Here is a 25,475-nt window from a genome sequence, read left to right as displayed (position 1 = left end):
GAATGATGCCATCATACCCCTTCCATATTTCCAATGTGGAGATGATACATTTGCTGCATTGGACTCCACAGCTGCAGATACAAATTCCTTCCATGTTTTAATGAGCTTCATTCTGCTCTCAAAGTCACCTTTGAAATGGAGCAGTCAAATGAGTTCCCTTGCTTCAACATCCTAGATGAGAAACATGCCAAGGGAGTTCTATACTACTGTCTACTATATGCCAACCCTCACTGGTCAATATACCTGTTGGATTCCTACAGTTCCACACACTATAAGACTGGTCTTATTGGCTAATCACTAAATAGGGCCCAAGACATTTGCACAATAGGTAAAATAAGCTGTTTCACCCTGTTACTATACAACAGCAACACAGGTCATGCAATACACCCTGTAGCTTATTTTTTGATATGCAGAGCTCTGAAGTGCATGCACAGCAGTGACTTCCAAGACCAGGAATAAATGTATTGGCACGCAGATCAAAATGTGCAGAACCTTGGAGGAGCCTCATAAAATGACCATTCAACTTAAAGGAAACACTAGATTTGGGTTCAAATCACTAAAGTAGTAGACAGAACTTTAATGTCATCATCATAAGAATGAAAGTTCGAATTGTTTTAATGTGAAGGGCTTCTAGGAGATGGAATGGTCCATCTGAGATGACACCACCAAGTCAAAAAGACATTTTTGACAATGTGAGAAATGAGTTTCAGTTCCTGTGTGGTGCTCAGTTTATAGGTCAGACATCCCAAAGATTGACAAATCATATGAAATAGCATATCCCTTTAGCAGTTCACAATGAGCAAGGTCTCCCATAAGCAAGCACCAACACTTATAAAGCGCAAAACACTGTTAAACATTAGGTGTGATTCTGCTACTGGATAATATTTGCTAAATAATTCAAAGCATGTTAAGCATGATGTTGACATCCAAATTAAGACTGACAGCTCAAAGTGTGGTGTGTGTACATACTGGTAGCTAAATGTCTAATACACAGGGTACTGTTTGCAGACAGAAAGGAGAGATGCACACATTATACCTGTTCCAACTGAACAAAATTGGTGACATTTTATAGCATATTCCTTGACCAATCAGAGACACCCCACTGGGTTGAAATTTAAATAGAGCTTCATTAACTGTCAGATATTGTTTAACTGATGCATTCTCCAGGTCAGATTCCACTTGTCAATCAATGAGTACTCTTTTCCCCCACAAGATAAAGTGGATTACCCTTTACATTGATATTCTTACAAATGTCCTAATGAGTGCAAGATGAAAAGTTTCAACAAAATGTAATTTTGTTTTCATTAATACTCAGTTTCTGTATGATTAAATGTTGTTTAATACTTGGTTTGTTGTCTCCTTTCAGTCTATCAGTATCATCTACTTTAAAGAAAAGGGCACAATAAGGATGATCTCACTCTGATGACTCTCTGGCAGATGACAGTCATTTATTCAATGGAAAATAAATTCTGTCGGTGTTTAAAACGGCTGCTGAAACATAATCAACCCATTTTCTACGAGCAATCAAGACAAATGTCATGCCCGGTAAGGTATTCTCTTTGCTGAGAGCACACCTTTAGAATTACATATCCAGTTTGTTGACAGGTAAGTCTATTCATTGACTTTGGATAACTTTCCCAATTCCAGAGAATACAGGTAAAAAGGATAAAGAGGCATAAATAAAGCTTGGGAAGGAAGCTAAGCCGAGCAGGTGAGAAATATCATTTATCTTAATCTCTGAGAAAGATAGAAGGACAAAGGTGATCAGGAAAAGGTTAATTAGGTCACTGACTTTTATGAAAAATAAATTGGGCACGGCATAAAAAATACCTCTTGATTTGTAAGAAGCCCATAATACATGAGAGAAGACTAAATTCGCTTCTGAAGTATCAAGGTCAGATGAGCAGAGGGTGCCTTTATTATAGCCTGGTTAAAGTTGTTATTCAACTAAGTACAGGACAAACTGATGCACTACTGAATGTAGGATGTGTGAATAACTTATACATTTCAATACCACAGTGAGCCTACGAAAATATTGAAGGGAAGCTAATATTGTGTAATCCTTGGAGGAATGTCAAGTCCAGGGGACAGTATGGAGAAGAAACTCAGGAGATATCAGTCTTTAGATACAATGAGAAGCTAAACAAACTGAGTATCTTATTATTATAACAGACAGAATTAAAATAAGTTTTGATAAAGGTGATCAAAATGATAGGGCTTTGGCTGAGGTAAATTGGAAAAAAAACTATTTCCACTGCTTGGTGAGTCACAAAGTAGAGGACAGAAATGTATGATCATCACCATAAGAATGAGGGGAGGGGTTAAAATTATGTTTATGTGGAGGGCTCCGTGGAAATAGAATGGCCCATCAGAAAGATTGATAGAAACGGAATGCTTTCAAGAGTAAAGTCGATACATTTTTTAAAAAGAAATTATTTTAGTAGTTAATGTGTAAAGTGTGAGAGAAGCAACAAAATGGATACCTCTTTCAGAGATCTAGCCCAAAAATATGCTACAAAACATTCTTTATCAATCATTCCAAAATTCAAGGACTATTTTTAAAATTCAATGGGGACATTTTCAACTTCACTGCCTGAATGTTAACCTGGTGGAGCAGATTACTGACCCTTTTTTGAACCAATACATCCACAAAATCTCCTCAAAAATGTCATAAATGTTCCAAACGTATGTCCTTGCACTCTTAAACAACTCATGTTTTAAGTAAGTTGTAAGTCTGACCAGCCTCGAGGTGCCATGACAAATAAAGCTTAAAATAACACCATTTATTTAAACACAATTATTGGTCCAATGTTGTTGAACCCACCATTTTGTGACAGGCAGCCTGATTGACCTGAAAAGCTGAATTTCCTAATCTAATAGCATTGTACTTGAGAACTTGAAACTCTTGGCTCTCGTCAGCAGAATGGCTGCCAAGAGATCCATGCAGATCCCAGAACAGATATGAAACTAGTCAAAGCTGCTATTTATTATGCTTTAATTGTATACATCATGTCCTCATCATTTTCTGTGCTGAAAAGGACTGTTTATCATTTCCATTCTTACCGACACTTGCATTTGTATAACATTATTCACAGTCTCATGACATCCTGAAGTGCTATATATTCTATAAAGTACTTTTATAAAGTTTAGTCACTGCTGTCATGTGGTAAATTTAGCAACTAATTTGAACAGTACAAGCTCCCATGGATGGCAAACAGATAATAACCAGAACAGCTGTCTTCTTTTTAACTTGGTAGAGGGTTAAATATTGGCCAGGTGACTGGGAAGAATCCCTCACCTCCACCACTTTTCATTTAAATAGAACCAGGGGATCCTCTACATCCAGCTAACAAGGAACATGGGACAGTTGTTTAAATCTCCATCCCTCTGACAATGCAACAGTCCTTCAGTACTGTTCACTCAGGTGCCAGCAGAGGTTTTAGTTCTCAAGCCTTTACAGTAGATCTTGAGCCCAAAACATTTTGACTCAGGGGAAAAAGTGCTAGCTCAATGCACCTTATGCAGCTTTGGCAAAAGCAGCCTTGCATGCTGTGTCTGATAATTCTTCATAGTAGTTTTTGGCCTGATCAACTTGAGAAAAGCCATGATTCAGTTTGGGTATACGGACCATAATTTCAAGGTTGTGGGAGACAGAAAGTTTGGAAAAGTAGGAAAGAGCAATTGAACAGCATAGGACCAAACTTTGGTAAGACATAGTTAGGGTGATGAAATGGGTTGACACATAGCAGAAGAAATGTAATGCTGAAAAGCCTGAATTGTGATAGTTTGAAACGAAAAATGAGGAGAGACAATATAAATGGTAGAGTACAATCTTTAAGGGTGCATAAACAGTTGACCTGATGGCTAAAAACAAGGTTAGAAGAGTTCTGTAGCAGTATGGTAGTATGAACCTCTATGCTTCAAGTCACATTTGCTCTCGAGCTCTATCGTAATGTTTCTGAACAGGTTGATTAAAAAATTCATAAAGAAAACTGGGAACAAGGAGAGAGCAATAAGAAAGAAATCGAGTGGAGAAAGATTTTATAGAAATGGATGCCACTCCAGTAAGAAATAGTAAGGTAACAAAATAAGTGGTGGTGCGACAAAGGTGTAAAAGATTATCAGAAGAAGGTGTAAGTGTGGAGCTGAGATTTGACATTAGCTGTGACCTTAATAAACAGAAGCAACCTCAAGCAGCTGAATAACCTATTCTCTAGATTTGGATTTACAGTATGTAAACTTCCAAAGCTTGGTAAATAAGGCTACCTTGCTGGAGTGACAGAATTCCTCGAACAGTCAAGGACAGAATTGATTTGGTTTGAATTAAGAAATAATAGAGGTGGCATTACACACACTCTGGTTGAATCCCATAAGCTAACAATTATTCAGAAAGGTACAGAGGGCAAATTTATAGAGAGAGGAAAAATCATACTGTAGTGACAATGGGAACTTCTGGTATCCACATATTAACTGGACAGGAGTAGTACGTATGGCAGAGAGGAGGGAATTGCTCTGAAGTGTGTTCCCAGCCAACTGAGGAAAGAGGCATTCCTAGATTTAGTTCTGGAGAACGACATGTATCACACAAATCACAAGTCATTTGTATAATTTTAATGGAATAATGATCATACTATCACAATGTTGAGGTTAGCAGTAAAAGGATGTCTTATTTTTGGATAACATCTCTTCCAGCATGGAACATTATGGTTTGGGTAGTTCATTGCAAGTTTTCTAAACAAAATATTTGCCTTAAGCGCAAGGTAGTTTATCGCAATAGATATCGTTTCTGTTTAGACTCGCCAATGGTTTATCTCTACCACTGGTAATTAGATGGTCCCAAGACACAGCATAGAGAGAAAAGATTAGTGCCAACAAACCTCCCAAACCAAAATACCACACGTTGATGGTATCTGATAAATATGACAAGGTAATCAGTGGTGGGCAAACAGAATCCTTTTGACCTTGGAGAAAAAAGAAAATGCCTTTAAAAGAAAATTAATTTCCCACTTTAAGAGCATTAACACTTTAAGAAGGCACAGTCAGTCAGTCACCAGCTGAAATATGAAAATGAACAAACAGTCAGGAACAGCCATGAGAGTATCAGCAAGGTGAGTCAGCATTCCATTGCCCTGGATAAGGTGGTGATTAGCTGCCTTGTTGCAATCCATGGAGGATAGGTATATCCATAGTGCCATTAGGGAAAGAATCCAGGATTTTGATCCCCTGACATTGAAGAAAAGGCAACATGGTTTCATGTCAGGGTGTCAAGTGGCTTGAAAAGGAACTTGCAGTTGGTAGTGTTGCTATGTATTTGTTGCCCTTGTCCTTCTGTGTAGTAAGGGGTTTGGAAGGTGCTGCCAGAGGAAAGTGGATGAATTTATGCAGTGCATCTTGTAGATGATACAATCCAGCTGCCACTGGAGGGTGGAGTGTGGCGGGTGGAAAATGGAGCATTGAATGTTGAAGATTGTGGATGAGATGCCAAACAAAGGGCTCCTGAATGGTGTCAAGCTTCTTGAGTGTTATTGGAGCTGTACTCATCCAGGTAAATGTAGAGTATTCCATCATAGTCCTGACTTGTGCCTTGTAGATAATGGACAGGTTTTGGTTAGTCAGGAGGTGAGTCATTTACCACAGAATTTTTAGATAGCTGATCTGCTTTTGCAGTCACAAGTTAATATATTTACATAAGTAAACCTTTGGTACATTCAAACTGAAGATACTGCATGTGGAAATAATCCATTGCCAGGGTAACAGGGCAACTCAGTTACTAAAACTTTTAGATTGCTTAAGGAGTAATTGTGCAACTGTTTTTGAAGAGATGACACATCATGGGCCTTAAATGGGACATTACAATGGTTAAAATTAACAATGATGTTATATGTGATCTTAAATAAATGGCTTTAACTTCTCAATCAGATAAGAAGGGTGCAGTTGCAAAAATAGGCAGAATAACACCACTACTTCAAGTCATAAAGAAAAATAGGAGATATTCATTATTCTTTCAAACTAAATATTGGACAATCAGAAACTGGTTGTCCAATTTTGACACATGGAACCAGGTATATAAGTGTGATTCACCTGTCAAAAAGGCCACCATCACTGCAGAACAGAACCATCAGAGGACTAGGTCTTATTGCAGCATTAGAACAGTGAATTATTTGGAAAAGTTGTAAGTTAGGGAAGTGGACTTTGAGACGCAAATGTGTCAAAATGTTGCATGCATTCATGCCCAGTGCGGAATTGAAAACAGAAAATGAAATGAATGTGTTAAACAATTAAATCATGTTCTAAAGTGCCATATCATGAATTAGGATACTTCTTCTCAGTCTCGAAGGTGGGAGGAGGTGCCCAGCAAAAGACACAGATATGGGAGAATGTCCAGAGGGAGTGGCAGAGGGAGTTGGACACCTGCCAAGCAGTGACAAAACATCAATAACAATTTAAGACAGCTTCAGGACATTTCCTCCCTCTTTCAACAAAATCCATAGATGTGGACAGAGTGAAGCTATATAAAATAGTAACAAAGTATTATTTTTAATTATCTGATTAGAAGTTTTTATTTTAATTGGCATTCCGAAATCTGAATATCAGCTGCAGACAGGGACCTGAGGTCTGTGATTCTGCGCAGTATTTTACTTAAAATTGTCCAGCCTTTAAATTCCACCTTTTACATAAGCAGGATAAGTCGGAATTGTTCCATTTAAAATTTAAAATTGCCAACTAATGTTGACTGATTAGCAGACATTAGAAACAATTTTAATTTCTTTTCTTTAAAGCTTTAAATTGTAAACCTTCATTGTGTCAGAAATGGCCACATTCCACTCATCTTGCACAGGCATAACAAGTAAAACGTTGCATTTTGAACAAACTCAGTTTATATCCTTGCAATTTCTAAGATGAGATAGTGGTCGTAATTATCTATCAAATGACAATTAATGTCACAGTTTTGATGTGTCCAGACATTCTTGTTTCTGTTGTCAAGGGCAACACAGTGAAATGGTAACAAAGTGGGGTTTCAATGCAATCATATCAAAAAGTATAAAATATTCCATGTGGGATGTCTTAATGATCTGTTTTGTAAAACCGAGCAGTTTTGTCCTAACAAAACCTTGTGTTGTGCTAAATGCAAATGCATGGGCTCATAGTCTCACAGTACATGAAATTTCAGAAAGTGTTATGTGTTCTATTGGAGAACTGCATAGCATTCATCTTACAAACAGCACAAATAGTCGTTCGACATTTACTTGTAAGTATTACAACAGGAACAAAACTGCTCTGTGTGTTTCACAGTCACCATAGTAATTCCATTGTTTGAAAATCAACATACTGCAAACATCTAGTAATGACTTTATTAGACTTCAGGTGGAGAGCTCTGCAGGGCAAGATCAGCGTAACAGAGTCTGAAATTACAGCGGAACTACATGCTGATGTCATGAGGGGTAAGTGTGACATCTGAACTCCGAGGGCTGTATTGTGTGTTACTCGCTGACTCATTGTTTCACAGCCGTTTGCAGATCTGTGATGCTGTGAAGAATTCAGCTCATGTCACTGTTGTACAAAAGCCTTCTTCCCACATATGCTGTTAATCTGCTCATGCTCTTCTTTTAGAAGCTCCATGCTGTCTCATTAAAACTGAATGAGCCGCTCGACATGCGGTGACTTCACTGAGTCTCATTTTGTTCAGTTTGCTCAGGGTGCACCTTCCTCCTAGGAACCTTTGCCCTGTTACAGTCAATAGGTCCAATACCTTGTACTTGCAAATATGAGTCAGGGCAAAAGAAGGATGTTGACAATCTTTTCTGTTCAAGCTGTATGGTTAGGTGAGGGCCAGCAGTGGATATCAGAGACAGAATCCAGTTGATTGAGGAATAGTAGCGTTCCTAATTTACCTCCTGTTATGATTAGAGTATTAGCCTTGGAGCAGGTCATCAACCAAAAGGTAAAGATATAAAGACCCCTCAGGGAGGAAGTGACACAGGGAGACATCAAAGTGGGGAAAATTGAAAATACTAAAGAGTAAGCACCTAGGATTGGTGCTGACCTTGCAGCAACGAGTTGGCATTTAGCATTGATCAACTCACAAATCGATTGCTCGGAGTTGTTTTGCTTTCCAAAGATTAAAACTGAACAACTATCTTCAAACAATATAGGGCAGATGTCAAAGGTACCATTTCAGAAAAAGCCGACTTCCGCATTCCATTCCATCTTGTGTGGATTCAGCATTTTCTGATTTTATTACAACTGTTCAAATGTTTTTCTCTTTAAACCATCACTGGCATCGTCGCCAAGGAAACATTAAACAGAATTCAGGTATTGTCATTTGTGGGAATAACGTTTGTTTGGCAAAAAAAGTATATGAAAAAAAGGAAATCTAGACTATCCAATGAAAGATTATGTGGGATTACGATGATCTTTTTGGGAACACTTAGCCAAGGGGGTCTGACAACAAGGCTCAGTGAGTAATTGGAACACAAATCAAGGAAGTCACAAAGAGGTTAGAATTGGAGTGGAGGCTTTTCAAAATACTTAAGAAAATGATGCATTTTTCTGTACTGTCTAGACACAAATGATATCCTGCAACATTTAACAAAGTGCATACATTCAATAGATTACAGTTAGAGGTACTGTGCAGTTTGAGTTAGATATTGGAATAGGATAGGTGTTCCATAACATGGAACTTTGCACATGGAACATTATTAACTAACACTCGATTCTGGTGTAAAATGGGTAGAACACAAGGGTAAAGTACCCAGAGACATCAGGCTGAGTCTTGTCCCACATTGAGCCTCAGGACTCAGTTCCATTGAGCTGACAAGATGCCAAAGAGTTGTTTTACTAGTCAGGACCTTTACTGTACTCGGTCCATCAGCTCACTTGCCAAGCCAAATGACAGGTGCAGCTTTCTCAGGAGACTAGAGGTCATTTTTTTACCCAAAATATACTTTATTGAGAAAATTGTTAAGGGTACATTACATAACAGTTCCAAGATGACATTATGTAAAACGTAAAGCAGTTTCATTCAATACAGGAAGTAGGTGCCTCTCTACAATTATAATTGCAGGTTATACTTACAATCTACATTTTTAGTCAATCATACAGTCCAAGGGGTTTTACATACTTTTCTAGGCTGACAATTTCTTTCCCATTGTCTGCATTGAGGTTTGAGGAATACTCAACATTGTCTTAGAGTTAATATGGTCGCATCAATATTGGCTTCACCAGAAGGAGCCTGCTTGTGCTCATTCTACTTAATATAATCAAAGAGTGGCATGGTATCTCTAAATACTGACTGCTACAGAAAATACTGGAAAACAATAGCTCATTCTGCAAGTTCACTGAGAAATGAAAATACAAATGAATTCAAATTTTAAAGGAACATGCACAATTCATTTTAAGGTAGACACGTGTCTCTTGTTCTCTACCCCCACCTCCTCCTAAACCGAATTCTCATTACATGAGACATATGGAGTTTCACGATCTGAGCATGTTTATTCAACTCCACAGCAGGAAGCTGCGAGTGTTTTTAATACAGAAAACACAAAACCATAACTTTTTGACAGCACTGCTTCATACTTGTTGTAATTCTTGTAATTTCTGCAGATCATAGCATTCCTGCACACACTTTTTTATACGTTATTTCATCATTTTGTTCTTTGAAATTTCAATGGATGGCACAGTAACTCAGTAGTTAGAACTGCTGCCTCAGAGCTCCAGGGACCCAGATTCGATCGCAGCCCCAGGTGACAATCTGTGTGAATGGGTTTCCTCCCACAGTCCAAAGATGTACAGGTTAGGTGGACTGGTCATGTTAAATTGCCCTTCGTGTCCAGGGATGCACAAGTTAGATGGATTAGCCATGGGAAATGCAGGGTCAAGTACAGGGTGGGTTTGGGTAGGATGTCCTTTGGAGGATCAGTGCAAATTTGATGGGCTGAATGGTCTGAACTGTAGGGGTATCACAAAATGCTATTTCCTTTGTCAATTTTTTTTAAAATGGATTTAAAGTTTTAGCTGTGTTAGCTGAAATATCACAAACATTTGGAAATGAATGGCGCATTCTATGGATATAATTCCCCTGTATATGGAGAAAGAATAACAATGAGGTAAAGTACTAGTTGTAGCAAGTAATGGAAGTCATTTGAGGTGTTGAAGGTAAAGTATCAACACAAAGTACATTGAAGTGTTGAATATTATATCATGTGGAGAGCAACACTCAAAAGCTGCTGTTGTTATCTTTCTGTCAGTATGAGATGAATCTGATGACACATTTTACCAAAAATGACAGCACAGCTGAAAGGACTCAGGAATGCCCTAAACATACCAACCCAGAAGAACCACACACCACTCAGATAGGACACTCTCTGCAGTATGTCTCCAGCAGAGTTTAAAAAGTGTTCAGTCTAAAGGACCCAAATTGTACACATGTTAAAAGTCTTTCAGAAGAAAGCTGACACTTCTGCCTGCATTCTCCTAACATTAAACTGTAGCCGTCAAGGAAACGGAGCTGTGTTTCTGTAAGCACGCATGTGTCAAGCTCTCTCATGGTGGGCTATGTGATTTATAGCCTACAATCTAGCTTTGGTATTGCCAGCTACACTTCACATTCAACAGCTCCCATTCTGGGCCAGACACTGCAGAAAAGACAGCTTAGATTCCAGCATCTGCAGTAATTTGTTCCTGCAGCTTAAATTAGCCCAGTGACAGCACACAGCAGAACTGCTCCAGCAATGTCCTTCTACTTAGTCGTATTACACACCTTCCTTAATGCCTTAGCAGAAAGCATTAAATAGAATTTCCACAACTGCATCTGGCCTGTTGGAAGGGACAACTCTTATTAGTGTGCATTTACAAAAGACATCAGGAGATATAACAGGGTATTCAAATATACAGCAATAAACTCAAGAAGCACAGGTCACGTAATAATTATTATTGCATGTTAATGAGAATGTTTTAGAGCAGCTGTTGTTTGCATTACCTTCAGATATACACACCCTATCTATAACATTACAGCAACACACATGCAGAGAGCAATGCTGAGATACGTCATGAGTTATTTACACTGTCTTCCTTCAGCGTTCCGGTTCCTAAACAATAACATTATCATCATCGAGGAATAGAAGTAAGGCTGGGATTTAGACGAGTGTGAGTAGTATCAAGAAACAGCTGGCAAGGAATATCAAGCAGCCCTGGCACACAATGCTGGCTTGGAGCATTCTGCTGACACGCTCACTTTAATCTGCTTCACCCCACGCACATTTGCAAAGCAGCAGCTGTGATGCTGTGTGTTTTGTTCATCAGAGGCCATTAGCAGGAGCAATATGAGTCACCACCAATCCTTCATGTTGTTTGTTTGGCTCTTGCAATCAGTGAGGCCTCTCCAAGACAGGATCAGATGATTTCAAACTAATGGCTGTGCAGTGAGACTCCCTTCCCCACCTCCACCACATACACAGGAACTCCAGTACTGCACTTTGACTTCTAACCCAACTTTGCTCATTTGCATATGAATCCCCCAGCTCCAGGAGACCCATGGGAAATATCCTTTTACCGAACGAGATGAACAAATTCCCTCCCATTTAATTCAGGGCAAATCCAGATCAAGTTGCAAGTTGGCAAGGAAGGTTACAGTTCAGAGGTAAACTGTACAACTGGTTGAATTCCATATTTCTGACTTCATCACTGGTATATAAAATGAAAGTTCAGCTGAATCTTAGCCCAACAAAGCTTTGCTTCCATTGTGTTATGGCATAGATTTGAGACCAGGCAGGTTTGTACCTTTAAGACAGTTACATGACATTAGGATGTGATGTTTTAGTATAAAGCCTTGCCTTTAGTTTTACTTTCTGTGCCATGCACTCAGTGAAGTGAGTAGTCAGTCAACTGTGTGTATGTAATCTACAATTATATCAGTAAACACAATACACAGACTATGTCTGTAAGTCTGTGATATTGTAGCTGTGTAAATAGTGTTATTCATAAGTTTCAAGACATCTGCCTCAACAAGAACCTACTCGTGGTATCTATCATGTAAACTAACTCCCACTGATTCCTCTGCAATCAGAGTTCACAGTGAAGGGCAGATGTTTTATGAGGTAGTGGAAGTTAATCTACCACATATGATCTGTACTAATTGGTTTAGCTCAGTTGGCTGGATTATTGGTTTATAGAGCAGTGTGATGCTGACAGTATGGGTTCAATTCCCATCACTGGTTTGAGGTTACCATGAAGGACTCTCCTTTCCAACCTCTTCCTTCACCTGAGGTCTGGGGGCCCTCAGGTTAAGTCACCATCAGTTGCTTCTCTCTAATGAGAGAAGCCCCTATGGTCTGGTAAAAGTATGGCAACACAACAAATGCCCTGCACTGGCAATCACAAACTGTGCAGTAAAGGTCTCAAAAGAGAAGCGGTATTGAAGAAAATAGCCTTTAGAGCAGTAGACCTTAACCACAGATTGGAGAGATGTAACTTCTTTCTGGAATTCCCACCACAGCAACATTGTGGGTTTGCCTTTAGCACATGGACTGCAGCAGTTCAAGAAGGTAGTCCATCAGCACCTTCTGAAGGGCAACGAGAGACTTGTAATAAGTGCGGGCCCAACCAGCAATGCCCCACACCCCACAAGTGAATAAACCATTGGACTTAATATAGTGAGGTTCTGATCGTTCTTTATTCATTCTCAAGATGCGTGAGTGACAAACAGCAGAACATGTGTTACCCATCTCCAGCTACCCTGAGAATGTGATCATGGGCTGAATTACCTGAATGGCTGGAAGCAGTTTGATACAAGTGAATGGCTTACTGAGCCACTGCAGTAGGCAGCAAAAAGTCAGCTATGTTGGTACGGGAATGGTCTCCATGTAGGCAAAAATGAATAAGTATGGCAGGTTTCCTTCCATAAAAAACATTAATAAAACATTTGGGTTTATCCAACAATCTCGTGCTCACTTTTACTGATTCCAGGCTTTTATTTACAGATTTTGTTTTACTAAATTCAAATTCTCAAACTGCCATTTTGGAATTTAAAATAACTTGGTCTGGCAATGATGAGCCAACTGGCCTCCTTCTGCACAATAGCAATTCTGTGATTCCGTGATTGTAGTCTGGAAGTATATATTACCATATAGGCGAAACATCACTAACAGATAAGCAAAGACCAAATACTCCACCATAGCAACATCGTCATTACACAGGAATCCTCATAGTTAGCACATACTATGTCAGAAGTCAAGGTAGAAAGCAGAACAACAAGCCATTATTCAAAGGGGTTTAATTTGAAAATTCTCTCCAGTGAAGCTAAAATGGGTGAGATGCTGTATCCTGAGCTAATGCTGAAATCTTTTTATTGAACCATTCCATTTAGTGAGATGATCAGACAAAGAATAAGACTGTGGGGGGGAAAAAGGAACAGTTAAAACACAGCAGCAAAAGAACCACAAATGCAACACAGCAAAGGAAGCACTGAAGGAATTGCATTCTAGCACCCAGTAAGCACAGCCTGAATACTTGCCAAGATATTCCGATTTGATTTTCCTGCTTGCACGCACTTTACAGAACGATATGCCGGTACTTTTCATGGTCTTTTCAAATATTCTGACTCAACTATATACAATCAAACATACGAATATACAAGAGAGAAAATCAGCAGGAAAAACAATAGCCCACATGAACATTCCAAGCATAGTTCCAAGGCACTACAGAAAGAGTTAGAGAGAAAGTCGGTGGATAGGTCAACCTAAGTCACTCATCTACAGAGGTCCAAGAAACAGGCAGTCTATGGACAGGCACCTATAACACGCCTTTTCAACATAGAATTGTGGAGAAAATAATTTCAAATTCATCAAAATGTTTTTAAAAATCACCAAATGAAAGATGGATTTTATATTCTTTGAAATTTACAATTTAAAACACCAAAATAGATCATAAAATGTTTGATAGCTTCTATCGCAACCTTCCAAATCTATAATATCTGTATCATGAATCTACAAATGCAACGCAGTATATTTCTTTTGTTCCTCTGCTTATAATGTTTATAAAACAGCAATTATTCCAGTGTTATTTAAAAATCTAATGTTGCAATACTTAAGCAGGCAAAGTGACTAATAATAATTCATGTTAACTAGGCTTTTTAAGAATGAATACAGGCAGATTTTATACTTATGTCAAACTTCTTGGTACCACAAATCTTGGGCAGGTTTTCCTGTACCAATGTTCTTTTGAAAGAAATGCCTCAATAGTACAGGAAATTGGTTTTGGCTGACAAAGTTTTAACAAAATAGGAAAGTAATTCTTAATAATACCAAGTTACGTAAAACAGTGAAATAACCACAACATCCAGAGTTCAGCAAGAATCTTGAAAGATGCAGCATAACCACATTTCTCCAAAGCAAGGGTTAATATACTGTTTCTGTTAACCAAACATGACTGCATAACAAACACATTGGAAAGAAATTTCAAGAAGTAAATTCTGGAAATGATCAACAGGTCAGTCATATTTGGATCATAACTGTTTATAATTAGGTTTCCACAAATCAAACTGATATCAGGAAAATACCTTTATTTCAGATATAAGTCCATGGTTATTTCTTTCTTCAGGTCTCGTGAATCATTGAGATTTTTAAAGCTCTCATTTTGCACCCACTTTAGAAATGAATAAATCTTAAGTTCATAAGGCAGTTCTTGCATTATAAAGTGTCAGTCCATGCTTGCAGTTTACTAGAAATCAAACGTCCATCTGCCAACACTGACTGATGCAATGTCCCAGTCACAGAAATAGCTGATAAAGCAAAGGATGTAGAAGATTCAAGCCATGAGGTCCTTTTGAGAGTGACCCATTCTATTCAGAATTACAGTATCAGACCACCAATATAGGGCCATGTGGAGGAGTGGAATGCATGTTTACTCCCTCCATTATTTTGAGTTTAATGCATTATTCACAGCATTCCAGAAAGATACTTAGCAGTGGCAAGAGAGAGCTGCAACTCAATGTGCAAGCCAATAAACCCTTCTGAATGGAAGAACAATGAAAGAGACTAGTGCAATGTTAGGAACAGGTTTCTTTCGTGCCCAGGAATGAATGCTGAAGGGGCTTCCAAAGCAAAGAAAGGAGGGCTGCTTTACCCTCATGAAGTAATGCCATGGGTTTTTCCACATCTATGATAAGGGCAAATAGGTATTTTGGCTTTAAAATCTCAACAGAAAAATAAGAAGTCTAAACCATGCAGTATTCCTTCAGTACTGCATTACAGTGTCAAATTAAATGCTCAAAAATTGAAAGTGGGTCTACAACCAACAACTTTCTCTCTCTGAAGTGAGAGTGCTATTGTTATACTGGGACTGACACAAAGCAGTAAGAATTGCCAAACTTTATTTGTTAAACCACTGAATGGTGAATTTAAACTTGGGCTTATGCACATTTGGAGCTGTTGGAGATGAAATCCTGTTTAGTTTTTCAGATGAAGGATTTCTAATGAATAGTGGTTACACAGTCTCTTGCCAGTTCCAGTTTCTTGGCCATTAAAATTGGTCATTTTATTCAGAGAGGTGCTAAAATGACTGAATAGCAAGAAAATGGAAAAACAACTCAACTCAAATCTCAGATATGAAAGGATATTGTGCAAAATCTCTGAAACTAGTCACTTTTTATTCTTTTATTTTTATTTAATGATTGGGACTGGCTACCTGTCAATCAAAATGACAATGACTTGTACATCAAGCTTTGAGTTCAATCACCTTAGCGATGAGGCAGAGCAGTCACACAGATGGGAGAAAAGGAAGCAAATCCTGTGCCCTGGATCCAAAGACCATGCAGGATGTCCTGTCCCATACTTGAAAAGATCTGTGGGTCAACAGTCTGGTCAGTCACAATGAAGATCCACAGCAGAAACTCACGACTCCCAGTTGTATTATCCTCAATTCAAGGGACAGCTAAAACAATAGACAAAATTTAGTACTGTTCATTGGGACAGGCAATAACTGCTGGCCAGCTAATGATGCCCACACCCATGAGTGAATAAAACAATCCCATCAGGCTACTCTTCCTTCAGGAGGAAAACCGACATTTTGGGCAGGAGCCCTTCATCAGGAATGAGGCTGGGAGCCTCCAGGGTGGAGAGATAACTGGGAAGTAGATGGGTCTGGGGAGAAGGTAGCTAAGAGTGCAATAGGTGAATGGAGGTGGGGATAAAAGTGATAGGTTGGAGAGGAAAGTGGAGCGGATAGGTGGGAAGGGAGATTGGCAAGTAGGACAGGTCATGAAGATCATGCTGAGCTGGAAGGTGGGGGAAGGGGAAATGAGGAAACTGTTGAAGTCCACATTGATGCCATGGGGTTGAAGTGTTCCGAGGCGGAAGATGAGGCGTTCTTCCTCCAGGCGTTGAGTGGTGAGGCAGTGGCAATGGAGGAGGCCCAGGACCTGCATGCTCTCAGCAGAGTGGGAGGGGAAGTTGAAATGTTAGGCCACGGGGCGGTGGGGTTGATTGATGCGGGTGTCCCGGAGATGTTCCCTAAAGCACCTGATGGCCTCCTTCTTTCAAGACTGTAAATACCCCTCCAATGTAGTTGAAGATGCCCTCCAACGCATCTCATCCACGTCCTGCCCCACCGCCCTCAAACCCCATCCCTCCAACTGCAACAAGGACAGAACCCACCTGGTACCCACCTTCCATCCCACCAACCTCCACACAAACTGCATCATCCATCAACATTTCTGCCAGCTACAAATGGACCCCATCACCAGAAATATATTTCCCTCTCCGCCCCATCCACTTTCTGCAAAGACCGTTGCCTCCGTGAGTACCTGGTCAGGTCCACGCCCCCAACAACCAACCCTCCCCCTCCTGGCACCTTCCCCTGCCAGCGCAGGAATTGCAAAACCTGTGCCCAAACCTCCTCCCTTGCCTCCATCCAAGGCCACCAAAGGAGCCTTCCACATCCATCAAAGTTTCACCTGCACTTCCACATGTCATTTATTGTATCCGTTGCTCCCGATGCGCTCTTCTTTACACTAGGGAGTCTGGATGCCTTCTCGCAGAGCGCATTAAAGCACATTCACTCGCCTAGTTATCCAGATCTGGTGATGCTCAGTGATAGGGAATGCTCAATGCCTGCACACCACAGCCAGTGGCACATTTGGTGGGTTTCTAAGTGATTTTTGAGTGGAGTTGGCTTCTGCGTAGGGCAAAAGTCCAGAAGGAAAGGTCGATCCTGGTATTAGTGCTAAACTACAGATTTACAATAAGCCCCTGGAAATTTTTGAAAGTCTTTTGCTCCCTAATTCAACAAACACCGGTAGATTTCTGTCTGTGAAACATCTTGGTGTCCTAGATGGTAGAGGCGATGGGTTTGGGAAGTTCTGCTAAAGGAGACTTAGTGGTCATAACTCTTATAATTAGACTGAAGTGCAGAAATAAATAAGTCTGGTAAAATTGTACAGGGTTTTGATGAGACCACAGCTGCAGTACTGCAAGTAGTTTTAATTTTCACATTAAATGTGTACAGAAAAGGCTCTCTGAGTTGGTTCCTGGAATGAGGAGGTTGCCCTATGATGACAAGCTGATTAAACTGGGGTTATATTCTTGGGAGTTGAGATGAAAGAGAGGTAATTTCATTGAGACCTACAAGATTCTGAAGGGGTTTCATGGAGTAGATGCTGAGAAATCGTTCCTGCTGGTTGGGGAAATGTGAAGCACAGGGGCATAGCCTCAGGATAAGGAGCTGATCATTTAAGACTGAGATGAGGAGAAATTTCTCCGCACAAATGATTGCATAACTATGGAATTCTCCAACCTAAGGACTTTGGATGATTCATTTTTGAATTTATTTAAGACTGGGACAGACAGATTACTCAGGGAATCCAGGGATAAGGGGAGTAGGCAGGAGTCGGAGTTGAAGCCCAAGATCAGCCATTATAGTAGTGAGAGGTGGAGAAGACTCAATGGGCCACACCATCGACCCAATCCTATTTCTTGTATTCTTATATGACATGATTGACCAACATGGCATTGCAGCTGATTAGAAAGTCTGGACCATGATTGTAAAATACTATCCAGTCAATTCTCATTACAGCCTTGCTCTGCTCATATCGTCATATTTGCATTTATGCATTCTGATTTTTGATATAGGATTGGCTGAAATCTGGTGATTATCTTGCACTGTTTAGTGTGAAAATTATTTGGTTCCTTGACTGTGTTGACGCTGCTCCTTGAGCTCTACCGGATTGGAAGAGGAAAGACTCAAACTGAAACATTGAATACTAGAATCGTGTCATTGAGAAGTCTATTGAATATGATGTTATTACAAAACTCATTCATTCTTTCTAACATTTCCTTCTATAATTAACTTCTAATGTTAATTTTTAAAATTTATCAGAAAAGCCTGGGATTCTGTGTAAGGTTCATGTTTCAGTCCAGTCCTAAAGTGAATGAACAATGTTGCCAGAAACATAAACATTTTCACCTTTGACAATTTGTATGTCTTTTTTTATTATTGTGATATACAATACTGACCAATTTTAAAAGTGAACTTTACCATTTTTTGTGAATGGAAGATGTGAGAATTCTATTTCAAATTATATAGCTGTCTCGTAATTTTTCTTTAATAACAGCAAAATGGATTGAAGCTGTTAAAGAAAAGGCAATAATCCATTTAAAATTAATAAATGCAATCCTTTGGATACAAGGTTCATACTTGAAATGTTAACCTGTTTATTTTCACTAAAGATGTTCCCAGACCTGCTGAGTGCTTCCAGTTTTGTGGGTTTTTGAAACAGGTCTTAGCATCTGGGATTAAATAGAAACAAAGGACTTTCATGCTGCTATGTTCATTACTAATGCAGCACACTGCAATTTCAACTCCAAAGAATCTGCCTTTCAGAAATTTGTGTCCACCAGGCACCATGATTTGTAGTTCAATTTGTGGATGTGCATTCCTATCAATCCTGAAACACCCAGGATACAAGGAACAAAGAATGAAGATTGGAGAAACTGCAAAACAATTCAGACAGCTGGATCTTGTTCAAAAACCGAAAGCCTCATTACTAAATATAACATCTCTGATTACTGACAGGAGAACTCATTGCTGATATTTCCAGCATTCAAATTGCTGTCCATATAACAGCACCTACATCACCTTACCAGCCCACAAAGGTTCACATAAAATAGATCTATTCAGCTAAGTACAGCCATCTGTGACTTCAGTGAGAAAGTAAACATTAATTTGAAACAGGAAATCCTGTTCTCTAGTCATGCCGCCACTTCCAGTAAAATGACTAAATGGAAGGATTTCACATCCATCGTTTTATTACCTGTAAAGATCGTATTTGGATCACAACAATAAAACTATTATTTTACAAATAAAGAATTAGGAAAATAAACATTTTTGTTCCCTCCATTCTTTTCCAATTTCTGTTTAGCCACTTTCTGCCTTTTCTATTTCCATCCTTCCTGCCTTTCTGATAGTTCAGGATACAAGGAAATACTTTTTTAATTTAATCTTGTTGTGACAAAAAGATTGAAATAGGATATGGAAATAAATCCAAGCTGTGTCAAAATGTTGTAACTCATTTGACAAGTTAAAATAGAACATAGAACACAGTACAGCACAGCACAGGAACAGGCCCTTTGGTCCACAATATCCGTGCTGACCATGTCTGCAACTGTTTGTACATGGTCCACATTTCTCTACTCCCTGCCTGTTTGTGTGTCTGTCGAAATGCCTCATAAAAATGCAATACCTATGGTGTTGAATTTTTTAAATTAATCCAAAAGAATATGAACAAACAAAAGGGACCCTGTAACTAAAGAAGCATCACTGAACTCAAAACATCTGCTTTCTCTCCACTGTTGAGTTTCTCCAGAACTTTTTGGCACTGAAACTAACTACTCAGGGTGTGCTACAGGTGATCACAATCCAGGCTATGTCCAAGAGGAAAGGAGTTGCCTTCACTGAACAGCCACCTTCCATTGTTAAAACTCATCAGATTAAAGTTCTCCACATACTATTGCCTTACTCAGCATGGAGGAGTTCCTCTCTAAAAGACATTCAGGTGATTATGGGACCTCAAGATAAGGTAATGAAATAAACACCTGGATTGTCAGGAATGATTACTCCAAACAGGACATCTAAGAGATTGAAGGTTGTCAAGCAGAGGGAGAGTAAACAGACCATGCAAGGCCCAGACCAGAATCATGGTCAAGCTCACAACTAAGGTCAATAGTGCCTAGGCTTAAAACCTATCATATCTCCAAGTCCAAACGTTAAAAAGAAGACATGTGAGAAGATTTGTGAAACCTCCAGAATGCCTGACTTTGTGATGTCAGAGACTTGAGGGTTAATGGATAGTGGCGAATGTAATAACCATATACATGGATTTATAAATGTTAACTGTGAGATGAAATGTAGGAGGAGGCATGCTTTAAGGTAATGGTTCTGAAAATGTTAATTTTGAAAATTGCATTAAGGCCCATCTAATCTGATGATGTCCTTAAGTCTTGGATGGGAATGTTGGGCAAATTCCTCTGGAATTTGAACGGGATAGATATATCATCTAGGTCTTAGTAGCAATATCTCACCAGCTTCGGTAATGTGAACTGTGTGTCTTCATGCGATAAACCTTTTTACTTGTCTTTATTTTTGATTGTGGACAAAAATGGAACATGATTCTTATTGCAGACTCAAAAATATTTGTTTTTTTCTGTTAATTTCTCTTTGCTTCAGGATTTAAATTGCCCCATTTCATTGCTTTAATTCTGTTTTATGATGTTCTTAGCACTGTGCCCTCGGTATATCCTGGCGGTGATTCGGATTTCCCGACTGTAGCCGTGTCTCATGGTATGTATTCACTGTGGTGGTGCTTCTTTTTTACACCCTGTAGCGTTATCAACCCTTTTGTTTTGTATGATACATTTTCCCTCATACCAACTGCTTAAAGATGTAAACTCACTTCGTGTTTTGGAAATTTCTACACATTGGTCCAATAGATTTTTTCACCATTGTACCTTGTGATATCAGTTGTCTGGATGGGGTCGGTTTGTGATGCAGAGAGATGCAACCAGCATGAATTCAATTCTTGAAGGATTTTCCTTCTCACCCTGTCTCCTTGCTTGAGGCATGGTATCCCTTAAGTTAAATCACCCCAGTTGAATCTCCCTGTTAAATGGGGAAGCAGCCCTGCAGTCCTCTTGGATTGTGGTGACTTTAACTGTACCTGCTAAAGATATAAAACTGTTTTAAAGAATAAGAATAAATGAACACATTAAGAGATGGAAGGAAAAATAATACTTCCAAAAAGATTAAATATCAGAGATGATCCAAATAGGACACAGCATTGGATATCTTGGAGAAAACAATTCTTGAGATATGAAATTACTTTTAAAATTAAACATTAAATCTAAAGCTTAAAAAGTTAATATATTATTATATTCAATGAGTCCCCCAGTGAGTGATATTATAAATCACAAATATTAAAGGAGACACATATACATTTAAAAAAGTGTTAGCAGCTTTTGATAATTACCTCAATTTGAGAATAACTGCTGGGTTTAGTAGGAACAATATCTTCCATCCAAGAAATAACAGATCCTCCAGTGGAAAAAATGATTTACAAAGCAATCAAGGTCAGGATTATAAACAAGGTTAATAGTCCTCAAGCCAAAGACATATTAACGTTCCAGGTGAGAAAGGTATGCATTCTGGAGGAATTGTGCAGCCTCCATACTGCCTGCAGTTATGACATCAGGGACTTAGGGGAGCAATGGGGCAATAGAAAGTATAGAAGTAGTTATGTACATGAATGTAAGAATTTGGGGTATATAAGGTAATGGCTCTGAAAGAGTTCATGTTGAATTGCATTAAACTCAACCCAATTTTATAGAGTCACACAGTCTTCGGGTGGAAAATCAGGCCATCTTATGTGAGATCCTGATGATGATAAATGTTTTATCTTTGGCTCCTCATAGATTTACGTAATTATGCTTAACCAGTCAATGTAACTTGTATCTGTTGCTGTCATGCAATGAACTATCTCATGTAAATCAAGTTCCACTTTTTGTTAAGACTCACCAGAGGCTTGTCCTCTACCACTGATAATTAAACAGGCCCTTAGACTCAGCAGAAAAAGGAGAATTGATGATAGCCTTATACCTCAGCCATTCAGAGCCCAAGATTAAAGAATCCTATTTAAATATCAAGGGCAATAAATCTCTCCTCACCTCTGGAATGCAGCTCTTTTCATAATACTTGAATGTAGTGAGACTTGGAGCTCTGTGGCCCTGCCAAAAGTGAGCACCAGTGAATCAATTTTGGCAAATAAGTGCCATATGCACTGTTAAACAAAGAAATAAAGACAATCTGGACAATAAATCTTTAGAAAATAAGCTATCTCTCAGTCCCTCCATTCTCACTTTCATTAGCAAACCAAATATTAATGAAATTGGGCATTCAAAACTGTAGCCTCTGAAGAACAATTCCAATTGGATGATTAGAACAATTGGGACACTCAACCAGATATTGCTTCTATTAGTGTAGCCAATAAACTTTCATTCAGATTTCAACTGCTGTCAGTATTTCATATATTTAACATTTACAATCCCAAGCATGGGCTAGTTAGTTGTATAATTTTGAGAAGACTGACACAGGGCAGAGAGAAGCAAATTTAAACTTGGTCGAACCTGAACTTTTGGGCCTTGTGTAACCATGGTGACTCTTGAGCTATTTCAGCTACACAGAGCCAGAAGTGTGAGCCTGTCATAATTTTATTGGCTCCTAACTCTGCAGTTACATATCGTATGATATAGTGTACGATGCCTACAGCCTATATTGTCACATTGCAAGTTTATTTAGCTATTCATCAAAAACACAAGCACACATACCCCCAAGCATTCAGCAATGAATGGGATACTGTCTATTGGGATCTAACAAGAACTGACCAATCCTGAACCAATTAAAAATACAGAAATGTCAATGGACCTTGTTGATTTTAGCTTTATCCTTATCTGCTCAATAATAAGTATTTTGTTCAAAGATGATCATATTGTATCAAGTGGAATATAAGCTGATGTGTCTAGCCCCATTTCAGAATATGTGCATGCATTTTCAGATTGATGAAGAAGGCAAGGGCTGCATTGTTGAAGGTGTCATCCTGCAGAAGAGGTGTAACTGAGTTCTGATTTGTTCAGGTAAGTGTTGATGATCCCAAGACACTATGCAGGGAGTTTGATTAGATTGGATTCCCTACAGCGTGGAAACAGGCCCTTCGGCCCAACAACTCCACACCGACCCTCCGAAGAGCAACCTACCCAGGCCCATCTCCCTCTGACTAATGCACCTAACACTATGGGCAATTTAGCATCACTAATTCACCTAACCTGCACGTCTTTGGACTTGGGAGGAAACTGGAGCACCGGGAGGAAACCCACACAGACACGGGGAGAAAATGCATACTCCAGACAGACAGTTGCCCGAGGCTGGAATTGAACCCGGGTCCCTTGTGCTGTGAGGCTGCAGTGCTAACCACTGAGCCACCGTGAGTTCTCCCAATGTCCTATCCAATTCTCAGTTCAACTCTGAGTTCAAAACTTTAAATAACAGATCAATTGTTTGTACAACTCCTTGTTATTTCTTGGATATTGTTGTTGTATTTGTATATGACTGTTGGACTGTGCTCGACAAAGTTAAAAATCACACAACACTGGGTTACACTCCAACAGATTTATTTGGAAGCACTAGCTTTCAGAGTGCCACTCCTTCATCAGGTGGTTGTGGAGATTAAGATCATGCTCACAGAATTTATAGCCAAAGGAGTCCAGTGTCATGGAGATGTGATACAGTAAACAATCTCAGATTAAAACTTTTATATTTTATAATGGGATATGCTGGTTTCTGTTCTTTGATATGTAAATCCCAGAACTTCTTTTAAATTACATTCTCAAGATAAAAATCACACAACATCAAGTTATAGTCCAATAGGTTTAATTGGAAGCACACTAGTTTTGGGTTTATGTCACTAGCTTTGGACCTTGGGTTTATGTCACACTACAGATGACCACCATTGCACTATACACAGACAGACATTCCTACACACACACACACACAGACACGCATACAGACACTCACACACACCCTTACAGACGCATACACTCCCACACTCACACATGCATCCTCTCAGAGACTTAGACCACTCTACACTCATGCACACACAAATATACTCTCTCACAGACACTCACAACCCCGCACCCCAGACATACACACACACACATGCACCCCCTTCACAGACTTAAGACACTCTACACTCACTACACACACATATACACTCTCTCTCACACTCACAACCCCCAAACCAGAGAGAGAGAGAGACACACACACACACACACAAAGACCCACTTGCACACATATATGTTTGTGGGCTGAATTTGTACTTGCAGAATTACATTGTACTTTGCTCAAAAACTGCATGAATTCATGTAAAACTCTGTTATCTCACTTTTTAGATTAGAATCAATCTAAACATCATGGCATAGACAGAGAACATTGGGGGCTAACACCTTCAACATATTGTCTAGCTATCACCATTGTTACAGTTAATCTGAGAATGCAACTTTTAAAAAAAGGTTTTGTGATTTACACATGAAAGAAGTGAAACTATCAAGATATTCAAACAGATGAAAGACTCAACAGACAATCAAGGTCTTTTTCAATGTATAATTTCAGTTACAATTGTGTCCTCCACAACCACCTGATGAAGGAGCGGCTCTCCCAAAGCTAGTGCTTCCGATTAAACCTGTTGGATTATAACCTGGTGTTGTATGATTTTTAACTTTGTACACCTCAGTCCAACACTGACACCTCCAAATTATTCTCAAGGTAGCTCAGTTTTTTAAACAATAGGTGTGAAGTCTGTCTGTGTCCCAATGCTGTGTCAGACTGACAAACCCTCTGTATAGTTTTACAAGCTTTTACATGGATTCATGCAAAATAAAATGTAATTCTGCAAAAATAAATCCTCCCTATAAATTTATATGTGTGCACATGCAGGAACGACAGATTGAGTGTCCATGTGAGTATGCGTGTGTGGGTGTGAGTGCACGTGATAGAATGTGTATGTATATATGTGTATGTAAGCTTGGTTAAGTATATGTGTGAGTGTGATGAGGTATGTAGGAGAGGGTGCATGTGTTGGAGTGAGTGCAGGGGTGTATATGTGTGCATATGAGACATCTTGTGTGTGAGGGATGGTTTGTGTGGGTGTGAATGTAGGTGTGTGTGTATTATATGTATTATACATATCGTGCAGTGGGGTCACCTGTAGTGTGATATGAACCCAAGGTCCCGGTTGAGGCCATTCCTGTGGGTACCAAACTTTGCAAAGTTTATTATAAAGAGAATTTCTTTGATACGTTTCAATGACTCAGTAGAGTGCAGTACAAATAAAATTGCTTCTTTCTTGGATCTCTCCCCAGTCTAGTTTTGCCTTTAGGCTT

Source organism: Chiloscyllium punctatum, chromosome 8 (genome assembly GCF_047496795.1).
Source record: "Chiloscyllium punctatum isolate Juve2018m chromosome 8, sChiPun1.3, whole genome shotgun sequence".
NCBI lineage: Eukaryota > Metazoa > Chordata > Chondrichthyes > Orectolobiformes > Hemiscylliidae > Chiloscyllium > Chiloscyllium punctatum.
The sequence above is the reverse complement of the archived record's forward strand: the minus strand, read 5'-3'. Positions refer to the sequence as shown.